We start from the raw sequence: 8,684 nt of genomic DNA, 5'->3' as shown, positions 1-8,684 counted from the left end.
TTATACATGAACCATAGCTTAAAATATAGCTAGAAATGGGTAGATCATGCTTCAAGGACTTCAAAAATACAAAGAACATTAAAAACGGGGCTAGGAAGCACTTACAATCAAGCTTGGAAATTGAACAAAACCCTAGCTATGGCTATTGAGAAATTCGGCCAACACTTGAAGAGGATGGACACATTTTTGCCTTGATTTTCCCTTTTTACTTTTTTAATTACCAAATGACCAAAATGCCCTTAGGGTTTCTCTTTTACATTTTTCCTATGAATGCCCATTTGTGTCCAAAATTTTAGAAATTGGTCAAATTGCTAATAGGAGCCTCTAATTCATAATCTAAAGCAATTTCATGCTTAAAGCTTCTAGAATGCAAGTTTTGCACTTTATCCAATTTAGTCCCTAAAATGCAATTAGACATTTTATGCATAGAAATTCTTCATGAAACTTTCACGCAAGCATGCATTCATGATATAAACCTCATGAGAATCATAAAATAATTATTTCTGTCTTTGGATTTATGGTCTCGAAACCATTATTCCGACTAGGCCTTAATTCTGGGTGTTACAACTCTCCTCTCCTTTAGCGATTTTCGTCCCCGAAAATCTTACGGTGAAAGGTTTGGATATTGTTTCCTCATGGCCTCCTCCGGTTCCCATGTAGCATCTTCAACCCCATGTCTTTGCCATAAAATTTTCACAAGAGCAACACTTTTTTTTCTCAATTGCTTGACTTCTCAAGCCAAGATCTTAACAGGTTCCTCACCATAAGTCATATCCGGTCTGATTTCAACTTCAATCGATACAATCACATGTGAAGGGTCAGATCTATAGAGGTGCAACATGGACACATGAAACACATCATGAATCTTTTCTAATTCAGTCGGCAAAACCAATCGATAAGCAATAGGCCCTATCCTTTTGGTAACCTCATACGGTCCCATAAAACGAGGACTCTACTTTCCTTTTCTATCGAATCTCAAAACCTTCTTCCATAGGGATACTTTCAAGAATACCTTATCACCAACTTGCTACTCAATTTCTTTCATTTTCAAATCCGCATACGACATTTTTCTATCCGACGCCACTTTTAAACAATCATGTAACACCCTGAATTTGGGCTTAGAAGTATTGGGCCTTGAGTGTGGGTTTGTAAGGAGGTTTTATATAGGTATTTAATTGTGCAATGAAAGGACACAATTAAATGTTTGCTTTAGTGGTTAATGGCTTTGAGAAGTGTTGGAGAAATCTTGGGTTCAAACTTGGGCTTTAGTAAAATTTTGGTATTAAGTGAAAAAAAACACGGATGCTTGGATGAGGGTTTTAAATTATTGTGTTAAATAAATGACACAAGGAAGCTTGTAGTCTAGTGGTTGTGGCGTCATTCGGGTTGTATGGGAGCACGGGTTCAAGCCTTGGCTCTTGCAATTTATTTTGGGTTTTTAAAGGAACACGGACTTTGGCCTTTAGACCTTATAATTAATTGGGGATAAAATATAACACAAAAAGCCTTGTGGCTTAGTGGCAAGTAGCGTGTGGAGCATTTAAGGAGAGGCATAGGCTCGAATCCCATGGCAAACAAAGAGCATTTATTTTGCTAACAGGGGGCGGCAAGAGTTGGTGTTGAATTTAAACTCTAAGGTTGGAGGGATCCCACATTAGGAAGCTAATATAAGAGTGGTTGTGAAGCTGGCTTTAAATAGAGGGAACCATGAGGAGAGTAAATGTACCTTTCTTGGCTGATCCCTTTCGCTGTATGGCGTGCTCGTTTGGGTTGGGCGTCGGCTAAGGGTGCTCGGAGTGTGGATTAACTCCAGTCTCCTATCAGGTGTGTATTTCTTACTACTCTAGTCAGTAGGATGGCTACTTGCCGCATGATAATGAAAGGGGTCATGTGGGCCTAATGGGCCTACAGGCCCAATTGGATAAGTTATTTGATTGTGTAGTAAATATTGGGCTAGGCTAGGTGAATCTCATATTTGTGGCTAGATTTGGGCTAAAAGGGCCACACGAGCGTGTGGGCCCATTTGGGCCGAGAATAGGCTTTAGGCCCATTCGTATTGTTATCCCTGTTTAGAATACTTTAGTTTACTAAAATTACCGAAATACCCTTAGTTTGTAAAAATACTGAAATACCCTCGATTTGTAAATTTACCGAAATACCTTCGACTTGTAAAATTACCAAAGTACCCCCGATTTACAGAATTACCGTTTTACCCCTAATTTACATAATTACCGTTTTACCCCTAATTTACATAATTATCGTTTTACCCTCGACTTACAGAATTACCGTTTTACCCCTAATTTACATAATTATCGTTTTACCCCTGATTTACATAATTATCGTTTTACCCTCGACTTACAAAATTACCGTTTTACCCCTAATTTACATAATTACCGTTTTACCCCTGATTTACATAATTATCGTTTTACCCTCGACTTACAGAATTACCGTTTTACCCTCGATTTCTTGAATTCTTTGTTTTACCCTTGATTTATAGAATTACTATTTTACCCTTGATTTATAGAATTGTTGTTTTACCCTTGATTTTGTAATTCTTGTTTTACCTCGATTTACAAAATTACTAAAATACCCTTGGTTTGTGAAATTACCGAAAAACCCTCAATTTGTAAAATTACCAAAATACCCCTAATTTACAAAGTTACGAAATACCCTTGACTTTCTAAAATTATAGAAATACCATTGGTTTACAAAATTCTTCAAGTACCTTTGGTTTGTTGATTTACCAAAACACCCTTGTAGGATGAAATGACTAAAATACCCTAAAAGGTAAAAAGACCGTAAAGCCCCTGTAGGGTAAAGTGACCGTAATACCTCGTATGATAAAATGACGAATATGCCCTTATGTTCCGTATGGTGATGTGCTTAGGATTTACATATATTGATATTGGATTAGTTAAGTTTGAGTGATGTGGTGGTTATCGAGGCGATTGATTTTGGAAACGTTTCAATTTCAACCCGTAATGTGTGTGTACTAACCTCGTAATAGCTTAGATTAATATTTCTTTGAAAAGTCAAAGCTTCAATTTTAGTGATTCGGAATTAATATTTAGATCTATTTTCACGCACGTTTAAGTTGGATTCACAACGGATATGGGGTAGGAAGGTATTTGGAACGTTCTTCAACGAGTAGATATCTTGGTAAGTATTCAAACCTTCTTTCCATTTGTATCTTGTGGTTTAAGAAAAGCTGAAAACCCCTGTGTCGACTAAGGCTAAAAGGGTTTTTGGTGTTATTTGGTTTGTTGGTGCTAGTGAGGATTAAAGGCTACCGATCGAGAAGTGTGTGAAAAGCTTGGATCATCGGAGTGACTAAATCTAGTCATCAACTTCGGCAAAGGTATGAACCCAAGGGCCATTGTGGATGGTGGCCGAATGTGTAAGTGATGATAATAGGTTGTTTTCGATTTGGTTTCATAATAACATGGTCTAATCTATAAGTGGTTAATTATAGGAGAAATCGCATAGGAGATCTCGTCAAGGAATATCGCAAATTAGGTGTGTAACGAACCCTTTTCATAGTTTAAAGCGATGAATGCCGAAAAGCCAAAATGCCGAAATTCTGGCATTTCGAGGACTTGTGAGCAAGCGAACGCTCACTAGTTAGTTAGAATCGATGAGATTATGATCGGGAACATTGGAAATGGTAAGAACGTGATTTTTGGCATTCACGGTAAGTTGGGCCTCGAGGGGCTGCAATAGGGCCCAATAGGCTTTCGGGCCCATTTGGGTAAAATTGGTAGAAAACAGAAATCTGTTAAATTGCCTGTTAAGACTATTAACACTATTATGGATATAGGCTAAATGGGCCTAGACGACAAAATCGGCTAAGTAGGGCCCATTAGGGTTTTAGGCCCAATAACTCGGTTTCGTTAAAAGTGGGCTAGAAACGTGGTTAAACAAATGAATAGTTAGTAACTGATGATGAACATGGAAAAATCCCTAATTTTCGGTAAAATTACAGAATTACCCTTATAATATGAAAATGACCGTTTTGCCCCTAGGTAAAAATGACCATTATACCCCTAGGGTTTATATATGAACTTAATGCATGGGAGTTTGATAAACATGATATGTATGATATGCACATAACATGTATGATATGCACATGATATGTATAATATGCACATGAGATGTTCATAAATGCATTGGGTTGGGTTTTTATATGGATGGAGGAAGTGCAAAAGGGCTTATGCCCCAGTTATTAAAGGGCTTATGCCCCAGTTATCAAAAGGGCTTATGCCCTAGTTATTAAAGGGCTTATGCCCTGATGATCAAAAGGGCTTACGCCCAGCTTATTAAAGGGCTTTTGCCCTGATTATTAAAAGAGGCAAGGCCTCCAAGTTATATGATAAAGCAAACTATCTTGCCGGTGGAGAGTTATGGCGGGGTGGGTCGAGTTAATCCCCACATGGTGTCTTTGGTTGGTACGGGTGGAGAGTAGTGGATGGTGGGTTGAGTAGTCTCCCCAAATGGGTTTCCATACATTCATTGGTATTTCATGTGATATTGAAATGGGCTTGCATTCTTTTCATTGACATTATATGTGATATTGAAATGGGCCTATGGGCCATACCGTTTACAGTAAAGGCTTCGGCCCAGTAATATGAAATATGAAAAGGCTTCGGCCCAGTGTTATGAATTGTGAAATATGAAAAGGGCTATGGTCCAGTACATGTTTGAGATTAGTTTTGGGCTTAGACCCAACAGGCTGCTATTGTTTTGGGCTCTGAAGGGGGCTTGTTGCACACTGAGTTTCCAAACTCACCCCCTTTCCTTAACCTAGCAGGTGAGCCTTAATATGGGGACTTGGGCCGGAGGGGATTCAGAGTGGCCACGGTGATCGCTTTTGGACCTTTAAATAAGCGTTGGTTTTCATTTAATTTCCTTTAACTATTATTTATTTTTGGGTTGTAATAAGGCCATTTTTAACTTTTCTTTTATTTCTTCTCAAGATTATTTTATTCTTAATAACTTTAAAATTGGTTGATAATTATTCAATTGGGCTAGACTTAAGACGTGTTTTCAAAACGATAATTGTTTTTAAAATATCTCAACGCCACGATTAATTGATTTATCAAAGACGTTCACTTAAACAAATTTAAACTCGATATAACAAAGTGTGGCTATGGTTGTGGGCATGTCTAGGATTGGATCCAATCAAAGAGCTTGGTACTTAAGCAGCCTTCATGGCTCACCTCCTCTATCTCGGATACCTACCTGGTGCCTAGCTTACATACACTTTGTTAACTCAACATATGGTTTTTAAAACACTAAAACGGAACGTGGGTTTTCAACTCCAATGTGGCACGTCAGATTCGGCCATAACGTCTGGGCCGGGTTTGGGGTGTTACAATTCACGAATTACTTTCACCTTTTCCTCGATTTCCTTAATCAAATCTATCTCATGAATCTTATTCTCCTTGAGCTCAGTCCAATACAATGGTGTACGACACTTACATCCATACAATGCTGCATAAGGTGCCATATTTAAACTTGTCTGATAGCTATTGTTATAGGCAAATTCAACCAAAGGTAGGTACTTTTCCCAAATGCCTTGAAATTCAAGAATACAACATCTAAGCATATCCTTAAGTGCTCGAATTACTCTTTTGGCTCTGAATTACTCTCTTGAATTGTCCATCAGTCTGTGGATGAAAAGTAGTACTAAAGTTCAGCTTCGTACCTAAAGCTTCTTGTAACTTATTACAAAATCGTGAAGTGAACCTCGGATCCCTTCTAAAATAATCGATAAAGGTACTCCATAAAGTCTCACAATCTCAAAAATATACAGTTCGGGTAACTTATCAAGTGAATAATCAATCCGTACTTGGTATAAAATGAGCCGACTTAGTTAATTTGTGAACCACTACCCATATGACATCTTCCTTTCTTGGTGTCAACAGCAAGCCTGTCACAAAGTATATGGTAATTCTGTCCCATTTCCATTCAGGAACTACGATAGGCTGAAGTAAACCTGAAGGTACCTGTTGTTTGGCCTTTACTTTCTGGCAAATCAAGCATCTCGATACAAATTTGGATATATCTCTTTTCATGCCATTCCATTAATACATTTTTTTAAAATTATTTTACATTTTTGTGCTACTCGGGTGAACTGACATACCTCTATTATGAGCCTCATGCAAAATATTCTGAATCAACTCAGCATTCTTTGAAACACGAATCCTTCCATGGAACCTCAGACAACCATCAGGATCTCTCTAGAAATCTAATTTACTGCTCGACTCACATGAGCTTTCTTAGCTTGTAACTCCTTATCAGGTTCTTGAGCATCACAAATCTGTTGAAGAAAAGTCGGTCTAGCTTTTAACTCTGCAAGAATTGTACCATCATGAGGTAAGGTTAACTGTGCATTCATAGCTCTCAAAGCAAATAAAGACTTTCTGCTCAAGGCGTCAGCAACCACATTTGTCTTACTGGGTTGATAATCAATCATAAGTTCATAATCTTTTAACAATTCAAGCCATCTTCGTTGCCCGAAGTTCAAGTCATTTTGAGTCATAAGATATTTAAGACTTTTATGGTCTGAATAGACATGGCATTTCTCCCCGAATAGGTAATGCCGCCAAATATTTAAAGCAAATACAATAGTGGCTAATTCTAAATCATGCGTAGGATAGTTCTTCTCATGAGGCTTCAGTTTCCTCGAAGCATAAGCTACTACCTTACTTTCTTGCATAAGGACACAACCTAATCCATTCAAGGATGCATCACTATAAATCACAAATTCTTTCCCTGATTCCGATTGTACTAACACTGGTGCCTCGGTTAACAACACTTTCAGTTTCATAAAACTCTGTTGGCACTTCTCTGTCCATTCGAACTTACATCCTTTTGCAACAACCTCCTCATTGGGGTGGCTATCATCGAAAATCTTTTCACAAACTGTCTGTAATAACCGACTAAACCCAAAAAGCTCATAACTTCGGTTACATTCTTTGGTGGTTTCCATTTGACAATAGTAGAAATCTTACTGGGATTAACTCGTATACTATCTCCTGAAACAATGTGGCCTAAGAACCCAACCTCTCGAAGCCAAAACTCACTTTTACTAAACTTGGCATATAACTGTTTATCTCTCAGAGTCTGCAAAATAGTTCTCAAGTGTTTGGCATGCTCTGCCTCATCTCTAGAATAAATCAGAATATCATCGATAAACACCACAACAAACTTATCTAAAAATGGCCAAAAAATTTAGTTCATCAAATCCATAAACATGGCAGGAGCATTCGTTAATTCGAATGGCATAACAAGAAACTCATAGTGACCGTACCTCATTCTAAAGGCAGTCTTAGGCACATCAGACTCTTTCACTCATAACTGGTAGTATTCGGACCTCAAGTCTATTTTAGAGAACCACGTCGCTCCCTTCAGTTGAACAAACAAGTCATCAATTCTTGGAAGAGGATACTTATTTTTGACTGTCACCTTATTGAGCTGCCGGTAGTCAATGCATAATCTCATAGAGCCGTCCTTCTTTTTTACGAATAGTACGGGAGCACCCAATGGTGAAAAGCTTGGTCTCGCAAAACCCTTATCAGTCAGCTCTTGCAACTGTGATTTCAATTCTTTCAGTTCAGTCGGGGGCATCCTATATAGGGCAATAAAGATGAGTGCCATCCCTGGCAGTAGCTCAATACTGAATTCAACTTCTCTAACTAGAGGTAAACCTGGTAATTCCTCCAGAAATACGTCCGCATACTCGTACACAACTGGCACTGATTTGATTTTCAATTCAGATTCCTTTGTATTCAATATATATGCCAAATAAGCTTCATACCCTTTTCTCATATATCTCTGAGCAACCATCGAAGATATCATCATTGGTGACTTATCCGCATCATCTAATTCAACCTAAAAAATTTCACCATTTTCACATTTCAGTTCCATAACTTTCTGTCTACAATTCACTATAGCCTCATGTAGTGTCAACCAATCCATACCCAGTATGGCATCAAATTTGTCAAACGAAAACAACGTCAAGTCGGGCATCAAATTCGTCAAACGAAAACAACGTCAAGTCAGCTGGAAAACAATGATCTTTAACCATCAACAGACATTTCTTTCATACTTTATCAACTATCACATGCTTTCCTAACAGGTTAGACAACTTAATTAGAAATTCTGTAGACTTGATAGGTATATTCATACTAGATGCCAATTTCATACACACATACGAATGAGTGGAGCCAGGGTCTATCAAAGGAATAACATTAGTATCATAGAGAGAAAATTTACCAGTGATCACATTAGGAGAAGTTACGTCTTCACGTGCACGTATGGCACAGGCTCTAGCCAGAGCCCTAGCTTCAGATCGCACTGCTGTGTCTCGCATCACATTCTTACTATTGGACCCATTCCCGGTATTTCTCAAGGGTCTTCCCTTAAAAGCTGTGCCACTCGGTCTTGGACTCTGAAATCTTTCTTTTTCCATCATCTTGGGACAATCCTTAATAAAGTGGTCTAGAGAACCACATTTAAAACAATATCCTCCACTCACTCTACATTAGCCAAAATGACCTCTACCACATTACGGGCATTCAACTTGGAAGGTTTAGCGTTACCCACGCTTGCTTGAGATCTAAAACCCGAATTATTCTTTCTACAATTCCCGTATGAATGTCCAGCTGACACATGTGAACGAG

At 38.3% G+C, this 8,684-nt stretch overlaps 1 long non-coding RNA gene across 1 annotated transcript; it reads left to right on the top strand.

Annotated features, from left to right (window-relative positions):
* The first annotated feature begins 1,722 nt into the window (after positions 1-1,722).
* Positions 1,723-4,961, top strand: LOC128281759 (uncharacterized). Its single transcript, XR_008272025.1, has 2 exons — positions 1,723-1,824; positions 4,808-4,961. It is a non-coding gene; the product is annotated as an uncharacterized LOC128281759 (long non-coding RNA).
* Positions 4,962-8,684: the final 3,723 nt, after the last annotated feature.

The sequence above is a fragment of the Gossypium arboreum genome, chromosome 10 (assembly GCF_025698485.1).
Source record: "Gossypium arboreum isolate Shixiya-1 chromosome 10, ASM2569848v2, whole genome shotgun sequence".
Taxonomy (NCBI): Eukaryota; Viridiplantae; Streptophyta; class Magnoliopsida; order Malvales; family Malvaceae; genus Gossypium; species Gossypium arboreum.
The sequence above is the reverse complement of the archived record's forward strand: the minus strand, read 5'-3'. Positions and strand labels throughout refer to the sequence as shown.